At 38.7% G+C, this 23,162-nt stretch overlaps 1 long non-coding RNA gene across 1 annotated transcript; it reads left to right on the top strand.

Moving 5' to 3' along the window:
* Positions 1-2,951: 2,951 nt before the first annotated feature.
* On the top strand, positions 2,952-11,620 carry LOC130453670 (uncharacterized). Its single transcript, XR_008911152.1, has 3 exons — positions 2,952-3,057; positions 3,519-3,721; positions 11,306-11,620. It is a non-coding gene; the product is annotated as an uncharacterized LOC130453670 (long non-coding RNA).
* The last annotated feature ends 11,542 nt before the right edge of the window (positions 11,621-23,162 follow it).

Raw genomic sequence — 23,162 nt, 5'->3', positions numbered from 1 at the left:
GCCCTCCCCCCCCACAATGAAAGACGGGGTGCGATAACTTATGGTCTTCAGATATACACCAAGTTGGAAGACCAAGTAGGTGTCTTGTACTGGAAGAACCAGATGTGAGCATGAATGGTTTAATGGACAGCCATGAACCAGCATTGATGTAAAGAGGTCATGGCAAAGGAACTTGAACCAGAGAATGTCCCATCCACCATGGGGAGGCTCATCAAGACCCTGAGGAAAACCTGAATCACCCTACTGTCGTGTCCTGTGTTTCAAGCCTCATTCCACTGGGCTGCTCTCTTTGTGGCTGCTGGTTTGAGTGGGACCATTCTTCATTTCCTTCCAAATAGCTTTTCCTCAGACAGAACTCCCTTAAACAGCACCTTCTTATAGGACTCCTCTGAATGCTTCCTCCAGTTTAGTCTCTCCCCACTTTTTCCGTGATTTCTTGGCTCAAGAACTTTTTCCTAACCCTTCCTCTAATCCTATAGTGAGAACCTGGAACCTCCCTTTGCAAATCATGCCAGAGCTGGCTGCTGCTGCCTCCCTTGCTTCCTGGGAGTCAGCAGGGTAAAGAGCAGTCAGGACTAGCCTGTTTCCTTTCCCTGAGATTATTATCATTTCTATTCTAGCAACAAGCTTTTCCTTGTTTAGTGAGAATCGGATCCAGATTAGATTTCCCCCATACTATTTCTTCCACCTTTTGAACCATTACATTATCATTAAGTTGAGTCAATAAAATATTACTTGGTCTACTTTTATCAGGGAGTGCTTTAGAAGATATCTAGATTATTGAAGTCCTCTATCAGTGCTAGAACACACCTTTGATTCACACTTGTGATTTGTTTCCTCTGTTCCTCATCTATTTCTCCTTCCTGGCTAGGTGGTCTGTGGAATAGTACATTGACAATATTGCATCTGTTCCTACCTGCATTGATTCTTTACCCAAATGTTCTTTACTCTACTTCCTGGATTTCCTTACCTAGATATCTTCTTAGTAGTCAGTAATATTCTGCTGCTCTCCATATCTTAGCCCGTTTATTTGAACAACATATTCTTTCAGGACTCATGAGCAGTGTGAAATAGTGGACAGAGAACTGACTTGAGAGTCAGGAAGATCTTTGTTCAAGTCCTGTTTCTGGGACAGTTTGGCTGTGTAACCCTGAACAAGTTTATTAATCTCTTGGTACTCTAGGTGATTCTCTAAGACCATCAATTATCAGGAAAAGGAGGGAAATAAACATTAATATAGTACCTACTCTGTGCCAAACTCTGTGTTAAACTCTTATAGATATTACTTTCTAACCCTGAGAGGTGGATGTTATTATTAATCCCACTTTACAGTTGAGGAAACTGAGAGAAACAGGTTAAATGACTTTCTCAGGGACACACAATTAGCAAGTCTATCTGGGATAGATTTGAATTCAGGTCTTCCTGCCTCCTGGCCCAAAGCTCTGCTTTGAAACTCTAAATTGCAGAGAGGATGCTAACCTGTATTGTTAGAAGGCATTTCCTTATCTGAGAGTTTCCCGTGCCACTGAAATTACAGGTCTACTACTTATCCTATATATATTTTAAAAGCTATATTCCAGTCATACGTCTTATTCCATCAAATATCAAAGTTTCCTTTATGGCCAAATGTGCCTCCTTGCATTAGGATTTCTACTTTATTTTGTTTGTTACCCATTTTTTTGGCAAATTTATGATAGACATCTAAAACTATATGTTTTATATCTTGCTCCTTTCTATTTTGTGTCCAATGAACTTCTGAGTATTTCAACTGCTCTTCTTGCTGCATTAAAGCTGCCCTCTATGATATCTAGCTTTGTGGACATAGCCAGGTAATTTAGATGTTTTCTTTTTCTTTCTTTCTTTCTTTCTTTCTTTCTTTCTTTCTTTCTTTCTTTCTTTCTTTCTTTCTTTCTTTCTTTCTTTCTTTCTTTCTTTCTTTCTTTCTTTCTTTCTTTCTTTCTTTCTTTCTTTCTTTCTTTCTTTCTTTCTTTCTTTCTTTCTTTCTTTCTTTCTTCCTTCCTTCCTTCCTTCCTTCCTTCCTTCCTTCCTTCCTTCCTTCCTTCCTTCCTTCCTTCCTTCTAGAGAAAGTAGCTTTGGGTTTCAACTATTGTTCATCCTTTATTTCAAAAAGGACCAGTGACATGATGGGATGATTCCTTGACTCAAGTATGACTTGGATTTACATGAGGCAGAGTCACACAAAGGCATCAACTCACTCTTCCAGAGTGTTGAAGTCCAGGAGCAAGACAAACGTCAGGACAACTGTCAGTGGCCCAAGATGCAGTGGATGACTTCAGTGTCTTTGGTGTCTGACCAAGGTAAAAGAACTCTACAGAGGCTGTTCCAGTCACCTCCATGGCTGTTGGAACAAATTATTCTCATCTACTCATTTTACCAGGGGAAGTCCTCACATGTTTGAGGTAGATATCTCAAGAGCTAGCTCACTGACAGGCTTGAGGCTTGCTTTTTACCTTGGTTTCAAATATAGCCTTTTTCAGAGTATCTTTTGTACTTTAGATGTCTCATCTTTCTACAGACATTTTCCATGGAGTACCTGGAATCTGTGACTAAAACAGTACAACTTTTCAAATTGAGTTGAAGCTATCAAAGTGTTATTCTCTGCCTTAACTTGAAACTATTTGCCTGAATCAGACTTGTGGGAAATTGATTTCCTATTAAGTGGGAGGTTTAATTATCACACACTTTGGTTTGTATAACAAGTGGTCATTAGCAAAAAGAAAATGAGCAAGTTAAAAAGCAGTGGTCAGGGGGCAGCTAGGTGGCTCAGTAGATTGACAGTCAGGCACAGAGATGGGAGGTCCTGAGTTCAAATGTGACTTCAGGTACTTACTAGCTGTGTGACCTTGGGCAAGTCACAACCTCTATTGCCTACCCCTTACTGTTCTTCTGCCTTGGAATCAATACACAGTATTGATTCTAAGATGGAAGGTAAGGGTTTAAAAATAAAAAGCAACGGTCATACTAGCACTTCCCAGTTGAATCTAGATGTCATCTTCACCTATTCCCAACAGAAAAGAACTTGGCACCTATGTCATGGTAAATAGATAAGCAACTAGCTATGTATGCTTTATGCATGACAGTGTATCACAGACAAAGATCTTCTCCCTTTCTTTTTTTTTTTAACCTTTATCCTTTTCTTAGAATTAAACCAAGTATGGGTTCCAAGGTAGGAGAGCTTACTAGGCAATTGAGATGAAATTATTTGCCATATATGTTAGGGAAGCTAGATGGTACAGAGAATAGAATGCCAGGTCTAGAGTCAGGAAGACCTGAGTTCAAATCCAATCTCAGACATTTATTAGCTGGATGAAAGAAATATAGTGGCAATTCCTGCCTTCAAAGTACATGCAATCTACTTTTAAAATATTTTCTGGAATCCATTCAGAGTCACTTTTTCGTCCCTCTCCAAAAATGGTTTCATTTCCCTCCCTCCCCCAAGAATGGTTTTGATTAATGTTATAGATGGGGCTCTAATGCGGGCACCCCTTTTATTTCAGCTACCATGTTGGGATGAAATGAGGCTCTCCATTTAACAAAGGAGGTTTACTTTGCCTTCACACAGTAAGGAAATGCAACAAGGATACAGAGACTTAGCTTTTCTGGATATTCATTCCCTTCCAAACTATCTCCATCCGGAAACATCTCTGGCCAGTCGGTCATCTGGATATAGTGACATGGCATGGTCTCAGGCACCTAACAGGTATGGAGCTATGACTACAGGAGGTTGGGACCTTTTATGACCCCAGACAAAGAAGGTTATAGAGGGGAAGGAAACCATATCAGGATTAGGGAAGATGTGCCAGGAGATCCTTGGTTTTATTATAATGAGTAAATGTCAAACAAAGTCTCTCCTCAGCCTCCTCTCCCCTCTGACTGGAGGGCTGGAGGGTGGAGAACCAAACTGCCTTCCTTTATAAGGGCAAAAAGGGGACTCTCAGCTCATTCCACTCTGCATCTGTTGCTCTGCCTATTTTTAAATCCATCAAATAAGATTCCCTGCCATCTCCTCTCTACTACTCCATCCTTCCTCTTCTTTGTCTCCTTTTGTATGTTGTCTCCCCTGACTCCCCTTAGATATAAGCTTTTTTGAGGGCAAGTACTGTTTCTTTTTATTAATTACAACCCAGCTTTGGCACAGTGCCTAGCACATCAGTTGTTCAATAGTTTCAGTCATATCTGACTTTTCAAGATCCTCTTTGGGATTTTTCAGGCCAAGATACTGGAGTGATTTGTCATTTCCTTCTCCAGTTCATTGTACTGATGAGGAAACTGAGGCAAACAGGGCAAAGTGTTTTGCCAGGGTCGCTCAGTAAGTGTCTAAGTCTGGATTTGAACTCAGGCTTCCTAACTCTGGGCGTGATGCTCTTTTTCTCTGTATCCACTAGCTGCCCCAGCATATTGTAGACACAATAAATATTTATTGCCACAGAAACAAAGAAATCTTGACCAACATTCAACATTTCACTATGACAGATAGAACCTGAAAGTGTGGAAGAAAGGACTTTCTCAAAGTCACATAGCTGGCAAATATCACAGCCATAATTTAAACCTAGATCCAATCTAGGATCTATTTTACTACATTATACTGAGATTTAGTGATTCGTTGACATGAGTATGCAAATTATTTCCCCTTGAAAGAAATAACTTCAAGTTGCTATGTAAATGTCCATAAGGTCTTGTTTTTTTAAATCTTTTTTTTTCTGAATATTCCATTTCCTCCTTAGAGATTAAGGCATATTATTGCCCTCCACCCCCAATCCCCTCCATACCTTCTACTCCTCTATATTCCCCCTATGACAACCTTCAAGGAAAGTCTAGCAATAGTAATCATGGATTACATTAGTTTGAGCCAGAAGCTCTATGATGAAATTCTGAGACAGTTTATAAAAGTTTCCCATCCAGCCTGCTGGAAATAGTTAAGACTAAAACCATCCTAAGGCAAGGTTGGTCTCCCTTTGGGGCTATACTGAGCCAGATGTGTGTCTCTTGTTTTAGGAGTTGAGGAAAGGAGGAACAAAACCCCCCGGATTATTTGCCCAGTACATTTGTCTTGTCAAGGATTGTATTTCTGCTGTTTCCTCCAGGACTATAACTGTTGCTGATGGTTTGGAGCACCTGTCACTTCTACCAATAGCCTTAATGAATGTCTTAGGCAATATTTATAAGGGTCAGGTTCCCTCTCCATCACCACCTTTTTTTTTCTTTTTTCTTTTAAGAAAAGTTCCTACAATTTGAGCCTCTGGTGGTTCCTGATCCTGCCCTGGGAAAGTCACCTAAGGGATCTCAGAATTCGGCCAAACTTGACTTTATGTGTTATGAGATCACCTGTAGGTGTCTTTATTAACAGCCAGCTCCTGTTTGACTCTTGGCTCTGCTTTTTTGGAACTTTCTGATGGGCTACCCAGAGATTGGGGAGACATAGGCACCAAGGTTAACATTTTCCTTCATGTTTTGTAAAACATTGCACAAATTAGTTCCATGAAATCAAAAGATTGCTTTAGAGAAGATGTGCATGAACTGATAAGTCAGGTAAACAATAAGTATTAAGCACTTACTGTGTGCCATAAATCCCGAGTATTTATTGGGAATAGAAAAACAAGCATAAATGAAAATAGCCCCTATCCTCAAGAAGTTTACAATCCAATAGGGGAAGGCTATTTATAAAAGGAGGTCAAAAAGGATACAAGAAAAGGGGGGAGTGGAGAATGGTCTTGAAAATCTGCAAGTTTGGATTTTACAGGAGAAGAATGAGATATATAATTGCCCTCAGGGGCTCTCCTTAAATGGAGGAGCCTTCTGGGAAGAGCCTTCTATTCAAAGCCAAAGGCTCTGTGGATGGAGACTACATCCAATGTGTGAATGATTTCAGGGTTTGAATGAGCTTCCAGGAAGAAGAGGTTTCTGGGGCATAGTGGAGGAAGTCCAGTGCCTTCTCCAAAGCTTAGAGAAGAATGAGATAGAATGAAATTAGTAGAACCAGAAATGATTCACACAATGACTGCTTTACAAAAAAGAAAACAACCTAGAAAGTCTTTAGAAGACTAATAATGAGTCATAGCTCTTGCTGCTTGATAGCAATTTCCAAAAACAAGAAAATATGAACAGCAATTTGTATGTTGCATGAGTGCAAGTCTTTTTTTATTTGAAAATTTTTATTTATTTAATTAATTTATAATATTTTTCCATGGTTACATGATTTATGTTCTTTCCTTCCCCTCCTTCCATCCTCCTCCTGTAGTCAATGAGCAATTCCACTGGGTTTTATATGTGTCATTGATCAAGATCTATTTCCATATTATTGATATTTGCACTATGGTGATCATTTAGAGTCTACATCCCCAATCATGTCCCCCTCAACCCATGTGCTCAAGCAGTTGTTTTTCTTCTGTGTTTCTACTCCCACAGTTCTTCCTCTTCATGTGGATAGTGTTCTTTCTCATAAATCCCTCAGAATTGTCCTGGATCATTGCATTGTGCTAGTAGAGAAGTCCATTACATTCAATTTATACCACAGTGTATCAGTCTCTAAAGCTCATTCTTAATTTCTTATATTCATAGATTATTAAATTATATTTCTATTTTTTTCACCTAAAACCACATTGTACTAATCCACAAAATGGCATTGAACAGAAGGATTTTGGATTAGATATTCAGAAAGAGGAAAACATTTTCAAACAATCTGTATAATGATTTCTTTGCTTTGACAATGCTCTCTTATTACTTGAGGGGGGCTTCTACCGGGGCAGAGGGTAGACCAGTGAATTCCTGGAAGATTATAGAGATACTAAAAAGAAACAAAAAGGGAACATCAGTAAGACAGGCACATGCAAGAAAAATTTTTCAGAAATAGCTACAGATATCTGGCCTCAGACACTCCCAGACATTCTAAGATGGAAGGTAAGGGTTTGTTTTGTTTTGTTTTGTTTTTAAGCCACAAATGGGGCAATTATATCTCTATTTTAAATGTAATGCATATTTGGGAGAAAAAACTGTACATACCAGAATTATATTAGAGAATAAATATAAGGTGCTTTGCAAACTTTAACATGAAACATAAATATTAGCAATTGTTTTTAAGCCTCCTTTTTGTTAAGTTCATCATTTTTAAAAGGAAATAAAATAGAAATTGCCTATTAAGTTAAAGTATGATGAGATCTTTTTAGTCTTTTAATAAATTTTCTTACTTAATCCTCTTCATCTCCAAATCTACCTCATATTAAATTTCTCTGTATCCAATAGTGATACAGTAAGACTTGAAGGTCTTTCAAAATCAATATGGAGGATTTCTCCATGTCTTCTCTCTTGTTGGCTTGCATGCAGCAAGATGTGCTTTCTAATCCTCTTCTTGCAAAAAGCTGTCAGTGAAGGTAACAGGATCAATGTATTTAGAGCTGGAAGGAACTTTAGAATTCATTTTAAGTTGAGGAAACTGAGAGCTAGGTTAAAAGACTTGACCAAGTCATGCATGTAAATGAGTGGTAAGATCAGTACTCATTTCAGTTCCTTTGATTTCAAAGCCAGGTATCTTTTCACTATGCCATCTTTTTTCTTCTTCTGCAGTCTTTCAGTCATGTCTGACTCTTCATGACCCCATTTGGAGTTTTCTTAGCAAATATACTAGAGTGGCTTGTCATTTCCTTCTCCAGTACATTTTACAGATGAGGAAACTGAGGCAAATGGGATTAACTGACTTATTTTCCCAGGGTCAGACAGCTAATAAATATCTGAGTCTGAACTTGAATTCAGGTCTTCTTGACACCTAGACTTAGCACTCCATCCACTGTATCACCTAGCTGTCCCATGCCATCCTATTCCACACAAATTAAAATAAAATTTTGGAAGCATTAGAAACCAAATTAAAATGATGCAATGAAAGGAGCATCTGGGTTCAAAACCTGACTCCATTGCTTGCCAACTGTGTAATATTGGGCAAATTCCTTAACCTGTCAGGCCTTCAGTTTTTAATCTCTAAAATTGGGTGTTGGACTAAATGATCTCTTAATTCCTGTGGTCTGAATTCATAGCTCTTCTTACTAGCCATGTGAATGTGGGCAAGTCATTTATTTGTTTTTTTTAAAACCTGGAAAATGGAAAAATATGATAACAATTGCCATGCCTGCCTACTTTATGGGGCCATTGTGAGGACCACACAAGATAACAAAAGTGAAAAAAGTGCTATAGACCTGTAAGAAATCTTATCTCTGTACTGTCTCTGAGCCTATATTTTCTATGATTTTTTTAATGAACTGAATTGAACTGAACTGAAATGGATCTCCTAGCACTCAGCCTTGTACTTTTACCACTCAGGTTATGAAATAATAGAATTTAGAGCAAGACAGATTCTGAAAAATCCTCTAATTTTTCAGGTGAGGATGTCGTTTGGGGGTAGATGTAGGAGAATAACATACAAAAATTCATAAAGCATAAACTAGGAACCATGTGTTCTGTTGTAGCTGCTTGTGTTCCCCCCAAATGGTGCTTATCTGTCTTTTTGGGTAGGCACAAAGAGAGGACTTGCCCTTCTAGAAAATCCTATATACTCAGTGGAGCTAGCCAAAAATGATATTTTTGTCGCCATTGCCTTCTCAGTCTGGATTCTCTCACCCACTAATAATAGCCCCATGACCCTAAATGTGGTATGCTCTCCAGAGGATGATTTCTCCCCCCTGGAAACCTGAGAATCCTGACACAGTTTCTGAATGGCTCTGGCCATCCTGGAAAACAATAATTCAACCGACCGCATCTAAATTGCAACAAGCTCAAATCATCAAGCCTCCAGCAGCATAGTTGAGCACAGAATAAATTATCCACCTGGAAGCCCCATAGATGGACTCTTAAGTGTTAGGCCAAACAGGGGCTACACGCAGACTATGCATAAGGCCCCTTCCGCCCTCAAATTAAAACCCTAATAGATGAAAACTATCCGGATGCACTAGTAATAAATGAAAGGCTGACTCAACGTCTGCCTTGGTCATTAATGAACCTTTCCCATACTCCCTAATCATCTTGATTGCCTGATCGAATGAAGCATATGACACAGGACATTGCCCCGAATCTAAATAACCCTTCAACCACTATCTATCTTGGGAGGCTAAGTGGCGAATCAGTGCTGGCACCTTATCAGATGGGAACTTTTTAATTGGGGTTGCTAGTGTCCCCAGACAATTCTTCTTCTGTATTATTCTCTAGTATCTCCCCCAGCATCTCTCTCAACTGCAGCCACAAATAACTTGGCAGAATGCCTCCTGGTCTGGATACACTGGCTGAAATTTGGAAAGGGAAAGCTAGACGTCTTGCCTTTTCTTTTCGTGTAAAAATATAGTTTTTAGTCTATTGGTCTCTCTGTCACTGGTTTCACAGCATTCACATAGACAAAAACTCTGAAGAACAATGGGCTTGTCTAGCTGCCTTTCTCAGACTGAGATGCCTTTTTTTTTCTTTCTTTCTTATTTCTGACTGGAATGCACATGCTTCTCTCTTTCATGATTCTGGAAAGATTTTCCAATGACATTTCTTTGTTTATTGCTTTAGGGAAGCACATGGGGAATGTCTCAGACTCACTTGACTCACCATCTAGTGACCACTGGCCTCTGGCCTCTGGGGACCAGAGCCCTGCAACATGACCAAGAAATGACTTGCAAACTAAACTAGTGGCCCAATCCCACTCACACTGTTTTCCCATTCACCCAAAGAATAGTAATGACTACTGAACAATTCACTCTATTCAAAGGCTCCCTTGAAGAGTTGCTACTGTTGTAACCCTCCCACAGGAGGCACAATCTTGGAAACCTTGGGCCAGGTGACAACCTGACTGCCGGGTTTAACCACCATTCTCCAAATGAAGGTGGAGGGGTGTAAAATGGATTCCATTCTTTTGCCAAGAATGAGTAGTAGGAAGGGCCTGGAGCAGATGGGATTGAGGATAGACTAGATTTATTCTAGTTAACCCCAAAGAACAGAACCTGGAACAAAGGATGGTGGAAGTTACAGAGGCAAATTTAGGCTTATTATAAAGAAAACAAGTCTTCCTTAGGCATAGAATGATACAAAAGTGGTGTAGGACATAATGGGTTCATTCCCCTTTGGGCTGTGATGGAGCCAATTGGCACTGGTACCCAAATGAATTGTTACATTTTCAAAGTGATCGTTTATTCCTCAGAAATTGGTAGACTACAACATATGGCTTCATTTATTGTTTTTGATGATCATCTAAATGATGAAAATAGTGGAGAAAATGCTAATAATGCAGATTAAACTTAAAAGTACACTGTCTCTACTTTTTTTGTTTCAGAGAATCTATTGTTAAACAGTTTACTAGCATATTGATGTTTCACTGGAGGTCTTTTTTTTTTTTAAACCCTTACCTTCCATCTTGGAGTCAATACTGTGTATTGGTTCCAAGGCAGAAGAGTGGTCAGGGCTAGGGAATGGGGGTTAAGTGACTTGTCCAGGGTCACATAGCTGGGAAGTGTCTGAGGTCAGATTTGAACCCAGGACCTCCCTTCTCTAGGGCCTGACTCTCAATCCATTGAGCTACCCAGCTGCCCCCTGGAGGTCTTTAAGTAGAGGTTTGATGATTGGGCATGCTGTAGAGAGAATTCTTGGTCAGGAATGGGTTGGGCTCGATGACCTTTAAGGTTCCTCCCATCTCTGAGATTCTATGATAGTAAATGATAAATCTATTTTTTTTTTTAGAAACCCTTACCTTCCCTCTTGGAGTCAATACTGTGTATTGGCTCCAAGGCAGAAGAGTGGTAAGGGCTAGGCAATGGGGGTCAAGTGACTTGCCCAGGGTCACACAGCTGGGAAGTGTCTGAGGTCAAATTTGAACCTAGGACCTCCCGTCTCTAGGGCTGGCTCTCAATCCACTGAGCTACCCAGCTGCCCCCGATAAATCTATTTTTAAAAATTCTCTTTTAAAAATTCAGTGGGTCAGAATGGAGAAAGAGGTAATCTGGACATTGGGAAAAACTGGGTTTTAGCATATACTTTTAGAATGATCTTGGGCAAGATCCTTTAACCTCTCCATCCCCAAAGCAACTCCCTAGGATTAGAATGTACAGAGGAGATGTTGATTTGCATTAGTAGAGGGATTTTTTCCCACTAAGTGCCATATCCAAATGAAATCATGGTGCAATCCCTATTCTGATATGCCTGTCATTTTTATCATGAACCTAACAAACTTCAACACAAATATTTCAGTGTACAAAGAAAAGATAGAGGAATATATGTTTCCTTCTGAGCTCTTGTCTTTTTCCTGTGTATTTTGATATTTGTATTTCAGTGTCATGACCTATATGTCACATTAGCAGGCAGTATTCCAGATCCTTCTGTGACTTTGATGACTGCTGCAACAGTAGAACTTCATTAGAACTTTTTGTTCCTGGAAAAGATGGCCAGCAAGACGAGAGAGAAAAATCCCATTCGTGTCATCTGAGGAGCTGAAAAATCTCATGTTCTCCAGAATCCACAATAAGACTGTGAACAGGAAGTTGTCATGGTTCTGCTTCAAGCCACTAGCCCTAAAGTCTGCTGCTGCTTCTATTCCTTCATTAAAACACCCTGGGAAATCCCCAATTTGCCCAGATTTAATTTTCAACTTTTATAATTCATTTAAAATTTGATCAAGGAGTTAATTTATGACAAGGGCAAGGGGCTCCTTGCTCATGAGTTTGGTGGGCAAATGCATTAGAACTCCATCTATGTTTAAAAGAGCTCATTATAATTGAGTGCAAAAAGGTGGTTTTTTCATCAGAGTTTGGGAGTCTAAGGTGAGTGGAGATAGTTCCAGGCTCACTCAGATCTAATTTTAGCAGCCCAGAATGTGTATGCCTAGCTACCCAGTTGCAAAGCATTAGAGGAGAGCAAATTCTGATCAAATACCATCTATCAAAAACCTGTCCAAGTGATCAGGAAGTCTTTTATGCCAGTCTCACTCCCAGGATATCCTGAGTTTTTCCTGTGCCATGAGGATGATGGGGATGCACATTCCAGCAGAGGAAGTAAGAATGAAATGTGGCATATCTGGGAAGTGACACACATTACTTTCTTGATGAAATCTAATTTTTTAAAGAATCAGCTTAATTTTTACAGAGAGGAGGCTAGATGGTGCTGAAGACTTCTGAAACCTTTGAATGAGACCCAGGATTTCACTTAGGAGTGTGGGTATGGGAGGGTGGCTGTTTCTGGGGGTGAGGGTGAGGGTTTCTGAGTGTGCTTGTTTGCACATGCTTATGTACATGTGTGAATAGGTTGGTAGGTAAAAGACTTAATGAAGTACCTTTTAAAGTCAATGCTGTGGCAACTGGCTGTTGACCCTGTCCCTCTAATTTGGGCCCTGGACATATCAGAGTCATTAGATTTCATTTAACTTAATGACAGTTTTTATAGTTGTGTGCATTCCCACTCTTCTCAGACCTCCCTTGCTCTTTTCCCTGAGGACCTCAAAGTAATGGGTACATTAAATAAATCTATTATGTGAATCAATGAACCATTCTTGGGCTTCTCTATATCCTCTCAGGAGACAGCCAGGACCCTAGAGGCTTGACCTCTGGGTTCTAAGGACAATGTGTATTTTGGTCTTCCCCAAATGAGCCTACCCAAGTAGGAAACCAGTAGTACCCATGATATTCTTAAGAAGAAATGTATCTCAACCATGTTACTTCTCTATATTCCAAAAGAGAAAATGTACTAGATGCAAAACCAAAGAAACCATGTTTGAATCCTGGTTCAGCCACTACCTATATGACCTGGGCCCCTCTGAGTCTTAGTTTCCTTATTTGTAAATTGAGGCATTGGTCGAGGTCATTAAGATCATTTCAGCCCTTCATCTCCAATCCTATGATTATGTGATAGAATCAGATACAGGGTAGGGTGGAGTGGGGGAATGGAGAGACAAAAGTGAGAGGAATTGGCAAGATGGAAACAGAGAAACTCTAGACTTTGGATCTTACTGAAGTCATACTGATCCAGAGATTCAGTACAAATTGGCACACAAAAGAGTTTATGATTTTTCCTGTTTCATCTGTACAGTTCAAGGTTGGGAACTCTGATCACCTTTAGCCTTGGCTAATCCATCACAGAGCAGAGTAAATAAAATAGTGGGATCACCAAGGATAGGACTGCTTCTGCTATTGCTACCTTGGTGTAGCTCTTCTTCTGACACTGACCTTGAGCATGGCACCATCTTGCCATAGAGGCACCATGTCATTTTCTTGTGATTGTATGGTTTCACTTTCCAACCAAAAGTCCCTCAATGTTCTAAAGCTAGAAGGACCTCAATATGAAGGAGCATCACACAATGTACGGTCAACATACTCAGTTAATGCATTACCACAGATCTTGCTGCCTACATGAGTCTTAATACTGGGAAGACATGGGCAGGACAAAGTTTAAGAAATCCACCTCTACGAAATCAAATAATTCATGCATTGCCTACAGAACACAGTACAATTTGTCTTTGGTTTGCAGAAGTTCAGGCTTCCTGTAATATGGCTCCAAACAAACTTCCCCACTTTGGTATTACTGCCTTCATATTCTCTGTTGCACCCAAAATGTACCCCTCAATGTTCTCTAATTTCATAGTGCCTTTTCCTGTTTCCCATTCTTTACACATGCCAGCTCTTATCTCTGGAACAACTACCTTTCCAAATCTATTTTTTCATTTCAAGTCCAACTTCAGGTGTCCCCTTTCTATGAAGCCTTCCCTGATATATTCCCAATTGGAAGTGATTGCTCCTTCCCCAAATATCTCATTTTGTTTTTTCTAAAGCCTATTATATGCATTTTTTGGTTTGCTTATTATTTTTTTTTCAACAGTTTCCCTTCTCCTCCCTAGGTTAAAAGTGCAGAGGCCACTCAGTCTAACTCAGTGCTAATTTAAAAGCCCACGTGGAAGTTTCCATCTGCTCCATTTCTGATTTGGACTGCTTTGCCTCACATTAGGTGGTTTGGTGCCCTCAGTTCTGCCTTCCCTTGGTCAAACCTAGTATGGACACCCAACTCAGAACTCTTGTGCTTAAGGAATTTCCTGGCCCCAGGCTCCACAGATTCAGAAACTCTGGGAGTATACTCTCATACTCAACTACGTATGACAGTTTAATTTTTATTAGAACGACTTGAGAGATAGAATTACAGAGAAGTAGCTTCCTTCAAGTCAGGAAGATTTGAATTTAAATCCTGTGCTGCCTGATTGTAGTGTTCCTGCCTCCAAGTCCAGTGTCCACTCCATCCAGAAGGATTTCTCCCTTCTTGTTTAGATTCCATGCTTTAGAAATAACCGGGGTGGAGAAGAGAGGTCAAAAAGGGAGAGGAGGCACAGAAAGGAGCAGGGCAAGGGAGAGAGAAAAGGAACTTTGAAGCTTTGGCATGTTTTAACAGTACCATACTCTTCCCTTGGTCCTTCTAGAATTGAAATACTTTTTGTGAGTCTTGAGGGTCTTGAATCTCTTTTTCTCTCCTTGGCATTACAGGCAGGGAGATTTCCCATCTGTCCTCCTCCTTCCACCACCAACTCCAATGCTGAGCTGCTTCCTTTCATGGCAATAGAATAATGTTGAGTGTTACTCAATTTCTTTCTTCTCTGCATTTTTACTTATAAAAAACAAATAGGGTAGCTGAAACTTGAGTTTTACATTAAGAGGATTTTTTTGAGTGTCAAAAAAATGGTTTTGATTTTTAGTGTACCTGAACAAAGTGAATTAGGGCAAAATTGAAAGTTAAACAGTAATGAACAAAATTAATGCAGTTTTCAAAGTAGGATGAAAGGAGGTAAAAATGATGGGAGCTTACAGCTACTTATAGGTTCCCCCAAAGGGATTTGAATTGGCAGGCTAAGCCCAGTATACCCTGAGAAGAGGGAGGAGATGAACAGAAGCTCTGGTTGTTAGGAGATTTTTTTCACTCACAAATGTTCAGGAGCTAGAATACATTGGCTACAAAAGAAGTATAAAGTCAGTATGTTGGGTAATTTCCAATTTAAGGCATTTTCCAAGAAATTTCATGTTATTCTCTCTAAATTAAGAGGCATCCCTGTTTTGAGCTTTGTCTTGTTTTTGGCTTTGACGATGTGTTACAAACTGACCATTTGAAATCAAAATAAGTGGTCCCATCTCCTGAAGCCAATAACAGGAGAATCTATGAAATGAAAGTGTTTGAAATCCCAAAGTAAAAAAAAAAATGTGTTGGACTGCATTAATCTCCAGGTAAAGGTTTGTATTATTCTAAAAATGGGAGCCTACTCTAATCCTCATCTAACTAATCTGGGTGCTTATGGGAGGAGTTGCCCAACAAAGTCTATAACAAGAGATTTGTGATTGGCTGGAGTTGAGAGTACAAATCTTAGACTCCTCAAATTCTAGGAATCAGAAGCTAGATGAAGCCAACCCAAGAAATGATCACTCTATTGAAAACATTAGTAACATGGAAATGTTTTTTTTTTTAATCAATGATACATGTATAACCCAGTGGAATCACTCATAAGCTCGGGGCGGGGGGGAAGGGGAGGGAAAGAACATGAATCTTGTAACCATGGGAAAATATTCTGAATAATTTTTTTTTAAACCCTTACCTTCTGTCTTGGAGTCAATACTGTGTATTGGCTCCAAGGCAGACGAGTGGTAAGGGCCAGGCAATGGGGGTTGTGACTTGCCCAGGGTCACACAGCTGGGAAGTGTCTGAGGCCAGATTTGAACCTAGGACCTCCTGTCTCTAGGCCTGACTCTCAATCCACTGAGCCACCCAGCTGCCCCCTCTGAATAAATTTTTAAGAAATAAATATTTTTTTAAAAAGGAACTAAACTGTTATATAAAAGAAAATAAATAAAGCCAACCCAAGGCAGCAGGAGCTGAGGAAGAAGAATCATATGGATTCCTAGTGCAAGGCTTCTACATGTAATATTGGGATGCTAGTTGGAGACATCTAGTTTAAAAATAGAACAAACTCAATAAACTGTAGCTCTTTCAAACTATGAATCAGATACATTTTCTATGCTAAGATTCCTTATATTCATTTGTATTAATTATAGAATAACTTTTGCTCATAAATACTCTTATCCAAAGTATTCACACTTATAAATATAGAATAGGGAAGGGAGAAAAGGAAGTAGATTCTGAAGTTATGACCATACCTGTAAGGAGTTAGGTGGTCAGATGGATGTGTATCAAAGCATACTATCTATCATGTCAGTGTATTTAGGATTTTATTTGGGGGTTTTGGTTTAGTATGAGTATGCTCTTACAACAATGACCAACATGGAAGTGTATTTTTCATGATAATAAAAATATTTTTTTAATTTAAGAAAAAGGAGTTAGATTGAAAAGAGGGCAGGGTGATAAATTTGGAGTCAAGAAGGTTTAAATCTGGCCTTAGCCACTTACTAGTTATGTGACCCTGGGCAAGTCACATAACCTCTGTTTGCCTCACTTTCTTCTTCTGTAGAATGGGAATTATAAAAGCATCAGTGATCAGAGGTTGAGTATAAAATGAGATAATATTTATAAAGCTTCTTGAAAATCTTAAAATGCTATATAAATGCTAGTTATAATCATCATCCAACCATGACAAGGGTCAACAAGCTATGGCCAATGGTTCAGATCTAGTCTGCCAGTTGTTTTGGTACATCCTATAAGCTAAGAATGATAGCTCACAGGGTGTAACAAAAACAGGAGGCAGGTCAGGTTTGTGCAACAAGCTATGGTTTTAGCATCAGTGCCAAAAGGAGGGACATTGACCTCAGGAGTGGTCAATACCCTTTTCCAGTAGCGGATAGGAAGGACAATTTTCCTGGACTCCAGATTAAGGATCAGTATTTTAAGAATTCATTTCCATTTCTCCACTTATTCCTGGGAAATAAATCAGGTGGTCTGGACTCTGTTCTGACTACAAAACTATGCATAGCCTCCTCCTCATCATAATAGATAATAGAATTTAGAGCTGAAAGAGACTTCTGAAGACATTTGTTCCAACTCCATCCCTCTCATTTTACAGATGAGGAAACTGATGCCCAAATAAGTTATTTGCCCAAGGCCATACAAGTAGTCACCATCAGAGGAGGGATTTGAGTCTGGGTCTTCCAACTACAGAGCCAGTGCTTTCTCCACAGAACCACACTATATGTATGTAATTGTGGCTAACGTTCAATTTCTTGGTGTCCTTCAATTCTCAACAAATTTGTAAAATATGCAAGTTTTAAAATTTCTCTTCTACAGCTAAGAACTTATTTGAATGTCATCATATTTAGCACATCAAAAGAATGTTTTAATACCCAATTACTTCCTGCTTTCTTGTTGTAAAGGATGATAAAACATAGATGGGTCAAAAGCTGCATGGTATAAACCCACTCCTATGAGATCATGGATTCATTAAAAATAGTAATGTGAATAGTACCTCAGCCTTGGAATAAGAGAGTAAAGATGAACATCAGAGAGTAAAGATAAAGATACAACTGATCACTTTTGTAGTTCAATCTATCCATATATTAATTTCTTTAAAATTTTTTATATCTTTTCTTTTTATATCATCTTCCCTTCCGAATGTATCACTCTTTCCTCTTTTCCTTTTGCAACAAAGAATAAAAAAAAGAAAGGAAAAGCTATTCAGCAAAATTATCTAATATATCAATAGTTAAGCAGCATATTCAATATTCCACTCCACTACAAAGAAAGGAAGTACATTTCTTATCTCTTCTTCTCAAGCAAGCTTGCAATATAATTCTACAGTGTTTGGGGTTTTTTTCCCCCTTAATATAGTTTTGTCCTTTTCATTTACATTGTTGTACTCACTTGTGCATTTTTTTTTGTTCTGCTTACTTCTATAAATGTATGTGTCTTCCCATGTTTCTCTGAATTCTTCAAATGGTAACACCCCCCCTCCAGAGTTATTTTCCCAACTCCCACACACACAGGCAGGTTGAGTCCCAGGATAGTGGGTGACAACTTTTCCTCTCAGGGTTCTAGGTATAACCTTGAAGGGGCAGGGAGCTTCTAGTAGTATCACTAATAATCCCATATCCAGTGTAGACCCAGTTGATTGTCAATTAGCCAGACACAGCTAACTAGCTTTTAGAAATGAGTATTTACAAAAATGGTATAGTAAGAACAATAGTTACAAAATATCCCTCCAAACTAGGGGCACATTCTCCCCTTTCAATAAGCTCCCTTGGGAAAGTGGGTGCCCACCTAGAGGGTACATGTGACAAAGAACAAAGAGGTAACTCACAATTCCTGATTATTGGATGTCCTTTCTTCTTTCATGGAGACCATGTGAAATCCCCCCTAAGTGTATTCTCTCCTGAGCACCAAGACTCGGTGTTTCTTTCATCCTGAAGCTATCTTTCCTCAGTGCATCTAGATAGTCCTAGATAGATAGATCTTTCAGCCCAATGAGAGTTGTTATCAGCCACTGCTGCTCTGGGGACATTGCTCTTTTACCATTATAAGGTCAAATCTTCCGACCTTCTGAATTTCACAAGATTGTCATCTGGTCAATGGGGGAAGAGGGAGTGGGGAGAAATTCAATATTCCATTGCTCCAATGGCAATTCCCTCAATCACCTCTGGACTCATTACTGATGAAAAACACAGGAAGCTACCACTCTCTGGAATGTCCCTTTTAGAATCCTTCTAATGGAATATTCCTGCTGGAATTGCTTGACTCTGAACTAGCCCTCTGTAATATACATGGTCATCTAATTCCCTCAGCCAATCCCAATACATTGTTATGGTATCATCTGATTCTGTTCAATAATAAAATAATTTGCTCCTCCCAGATTGATTAAGGAGCTGTTTATATCTAGTTTACATCTTTGATTGATTAATCGATTGATTCTGTCTAGAAACCTAGGCCTTCTAGTTTGATAGGGGGTGGGGGGAAGATGGATTGATTGATTTTAAACTAGAAGTCTGTGCCCTTTGTGTCCAAATTATTCTGGTCGGGGTTTCCATCTCCACCTTTATCTTTATTGCTTCTTATAGTGAAAAAATATTCCATCACATTTGTGTATCATGATTTGTTTAGGTATTTCCCTATTAATGATCAATTGAGAAAAGAATCATCAGTCGAGGCAAAGTCTACCCATCTTGGGATCATTAAAAAATCTTACCTATCTGATAGAATTTTTTGGTGACAAATAAACACATATAGGCAGATGCACACATACCCCCCCATATATATGTATATATATATACACACACATACATATATAAACACATATATGACATACCTCTTAAAAACATTTCCTTTCCCATGCTTCCAAATGTTTGTTGAAACACTGATGGCAGTAATGGGTTAAAAGTTATATGATATCAACTCTAGGGTTATGTTTTTTATTTTAATTAAACTCTTACTTGACCTCGGCCTGGTTTCTTTTAGGTTCTTGACCTTGGAATCAGCACTTATTTTCATTATTATGGTATAGCTTGAATACAATGGGCAATGATATATTGTTATTATGATTATTATCCATTTTGCAATTTAATTATTACCAAAAGACTAAGACTTAAGAGTTGTTGCTTGGTATAACTTCCCAGACTTGGAGGCATGATTCCCTAAATTTGAGCCCTTGCCTCTCTGATAAACACACATGGAACTGATTTGGTGGAAAGGCTGACAAATGAGAGAAAGGGTGCCTTCATATACTGTAAATAGATCATTCCTGCCTCAGTAGTTGTTTGTACTAGAAAGACCAGTTCCCTTGACTATATAACATTTCAGTGTTTGTAGCATAAAACCTAGAAGTCAAGCCAATCCCAATACATTGTTATATATTGTGTCATCTTATTCTGTTCAATAATCAAAATACTTTGCTCCTCCCAGATTGATTAAGGACTTGTATACTGTGACCAGTTCATTGTCTGACATGAATGTATGTGGTGTGTGTGTGTGTGTGTGTGTGTACAGAAGTGGAAACCTGAAGGAAAACTTTTTTTTCTTTTTAACTTTTATTGATAGCTTTTATTTTTACTTTCCTTTGCCAGGGCCATCATTTGTAACAAGAATGAACAAAGATGGGGGGGCGGGGTATGTCCTATACAGATAACAAACATATCAATTGAGTCTGATATATGCAATTTTCCGTACCCATAATTTTTCCTTCCTTCCTTCCTTCCTTCCTTCCTTCCTTCCTTCCTTCCTTCCTTCCTTCCTTCCTTCCTTCCTTCCTTCCTTCCTTCCTTCCTTCCTTCCTTCCTTCCCTCCCTCCCTCCCTCCTTCCTCTTCCTTCCTTCCTTCCCTCCTTCCCTCCCTCCCTCCCTCCTTCCTCTTCCTTCCTTCCTTCCTTCCTTCCTTCCTTCCTTCCTTCCTTCCTTCCTTCCTTCCTTCCTTCCTTCCTTCCTTCCTTCCTTTCTTCCTTTCTTTCTTTCTTTCTTTCTTTCTTTCTTTCTTTCTTTCTTTCTTTCTTTCTTTCTTTCTTTCTTTCTTTCTTTCTTTCTTTCTTTCTTTCTTTCTTTCTTTCTTTCTTTCTTTCTTTCTTTCTTTCTTTCTTTCTTTCTTTCTTAGAACCAGGTCTAGAGATGGAAGGTTCTGGATTCAAATCTGACCTCAGACACTTCCTAGCTGTATGACCCTGTGCAAGTCACTTAACCTTCATTGCCTACCCCTTACCACTCTTCTGCCTTGGAACCAATACATAATACTTATTCTAAGAAGTTAAGGGTTTAAAAAATAATCTTGGTCATTATAATTAAAAAAATTAAATTTGTTTCTGTCATTTGCATTGTTATAGTCACTGTACTTACTGTTTTCCTGGTTCTACTTCCTTATTTCCCTTTGTATCTATTTGTAGAAATCTTAGGATATAGACTTGACAGAGGAAAATGGGTATGTCTCAGGTGCCAATAATAATAATAATAATAATAATAATAATAATAATAGGAGAAAGAAAAAAGGGAAAGAAAGAGGAAGAGTCTTTATATAATGCTTAAAAATTGTCAAAGCTCTCTACACATATTATCTTTTGAATCTCACAATAGCCCTATAAAGTAAATATCTACATGTATTATTAGTTTTATTATCCCCATTTCACAGATGAGGAAACCAAACCCCAAAGAGGTTTAAACTATGCTCGTTTATGGTCACAGAACTGGCTAAATGCCAGAGACAGAATTGGAACATGTCTTCACCTCTTACATTCTATCCTCTACACCAGGCTGAATGAGTTCACGGCAGTATTCATTTATTTTAACTGTTCTAAAGCCGGAACTCAAACAAATAAACTACTCGATAAGACTAAATTGTTTTTTGGAAATATGATGCTCCAGAACATCAGTACAGGCACTAAAAAGGCTTTGTGTTGGTTTTCTGATACGTACGCATATACATGCACTTCATAGGGTTATGGCTATAACTTTAGATCTGGGAAGGATCTTGGTTCTTATCTAGTCCAACCCCTTAATTTTATAGATGATAAGCTTGAGGTCCAGAGAGGTTAAGAGACTCTTCCAAAGTCACACAGGTATTTCATAGTGGAGCAAGGGGAAACAAGCCCCAATTCAGCAACTCCAAATCCAGCATTTCCCACTATGTTACCTTGTTACCTCCCATACATGGCTATTCTGTTTCTTGAGTGAATAGCTATAACTCAAGCACAAATCCTGCCTTCTAATTCTAGGCAGGTCTCTGAACAAGGTGTGCGGACAAGGGATATGGAGAAAGGGGAAGGATTGGAGTGAGCAAGAGGAGGTATCCTCACTGAATTTTTTAAAAATTCAACTGAATTACAAAATAGAAATTTGCTGTTTTGATAAATACATGAAAAAACAAATAAGTATTTTTAGAAGAATTTGGTTCCATGAAAAACATTTCCATTAAAATCGACTAAAGCAATGCTCCCCCATCACCACTGTAGTCTCCATTCCCCTCTGTAAAAATCACAGGCTTTTGGCAAACTCCAGACTGGGAAATTCCACAATACCTGAAAGGGCACTCAATATTCAAGTCATTTATCAGAGTGGCAGATTAAAATTATATAACAGGAAGCTTTCTATTCATATGTAATAGAACTGAATCACCAGTTCTTTATTGATAATTCATTATATGTTACTGCTCGCTCTCATGGACCACGGCTCCGAAATGCTTTTTACTATAATGATTTTATACCATCCCTCTGTAATGGCCTCCTGACAGTGTCAATCAGCATTTCTTGCATGCACAATAATATTATCCTGCAATCTGTCTTGGGAGAATGCTTAAAAGCTTTCTCTCATTTTCTCCATTTAACTCATGTATTATCAGAGTTTTTACATTAAATGGCCATCCTTAATATCCCATGACATATCACCTATTTTTGAGAGAGGACACTGATACAGTACTCACCCAATTCTAGAATCTATAGTAATCACGTTGTATTTGCCCACTCCAGCCAAGAGCAGGTAGTTCAGTGCAGCATCATTTAATCTGGAGAAGGAACTTAGAAGAAAGTACAAAAACAATTTAGACTACAGTTGGCTAAATGTGAATGTGGCTGATGCAATTTGTTTTGTAAAAGGGAATTAGCAGCTAGCAAAGTCAGGTTGTCAGATGAAGGTCAAGAAATGCACAGATTTATTGCCTGAAATCAAACTACAACAATAAACTATAAAGCATATTTAAAGCAATCCATTCAAATTCTGGAGAAACACAATTGGTTTAAGAATGATAGAGAAGAAAGAATGCTATGGCTTTAAATCTTCACTGGTAAAAAGAAAAGGAATACTAACAAATGATTGGGGGGGTTGGGGTGACTGAACAAATTGTTGTATGTGAATCTAATAGAATATAATTGTGCCCTATGAGATAAGAAAGATGAGTAATTTGGAAAAAAAATTGGAAGACATGCAAAAAGCAATACTTGGTGAAGAAAATGGAACCCCCCAAAGAATTTATCCAATGACTATTGTTGGTCATTCATGTCCAAGTCTTTGTGACCTGTTTTGGAATTTCTTGGCAAAAATGCTAGAGCCATTTGCCATTTTACCAATGAGGAAACTGAGACAAAGAAGATTAAGTGACTTGTCCAGGATCACACAGGTAGTTGATATCTGAGGTTGCATTTGAACTTAGGTCTTCCAGATTCCAGGGTCAGCACTCTATCCATTATACCACCTCACTTCCTATACCCAATGACCACACTAGTATAAACTGTGATCACACTAAAAATCTGTAGAATT

The sequence above is a fragment of the Monodelphis domestica genome, chromosome 1 (genome assembly GCF_027887165.1).
Source record: "Monodelphis domestica isolate mMonDom1 chromosome 1, mMonDom1.pri, whole genome shotgun sequence".
NCBI lineage: Eukaryota > Metazoa > Chordata > Mammalia > Didelphimorphia > Didelphidae > Monodelphis > Monodelphis domestica.
The sequence above is the reverse complement of the archived record's forward strand: the minus strand, read 5'-3'. Positions and strand labels throughout refer to the sequence as shown.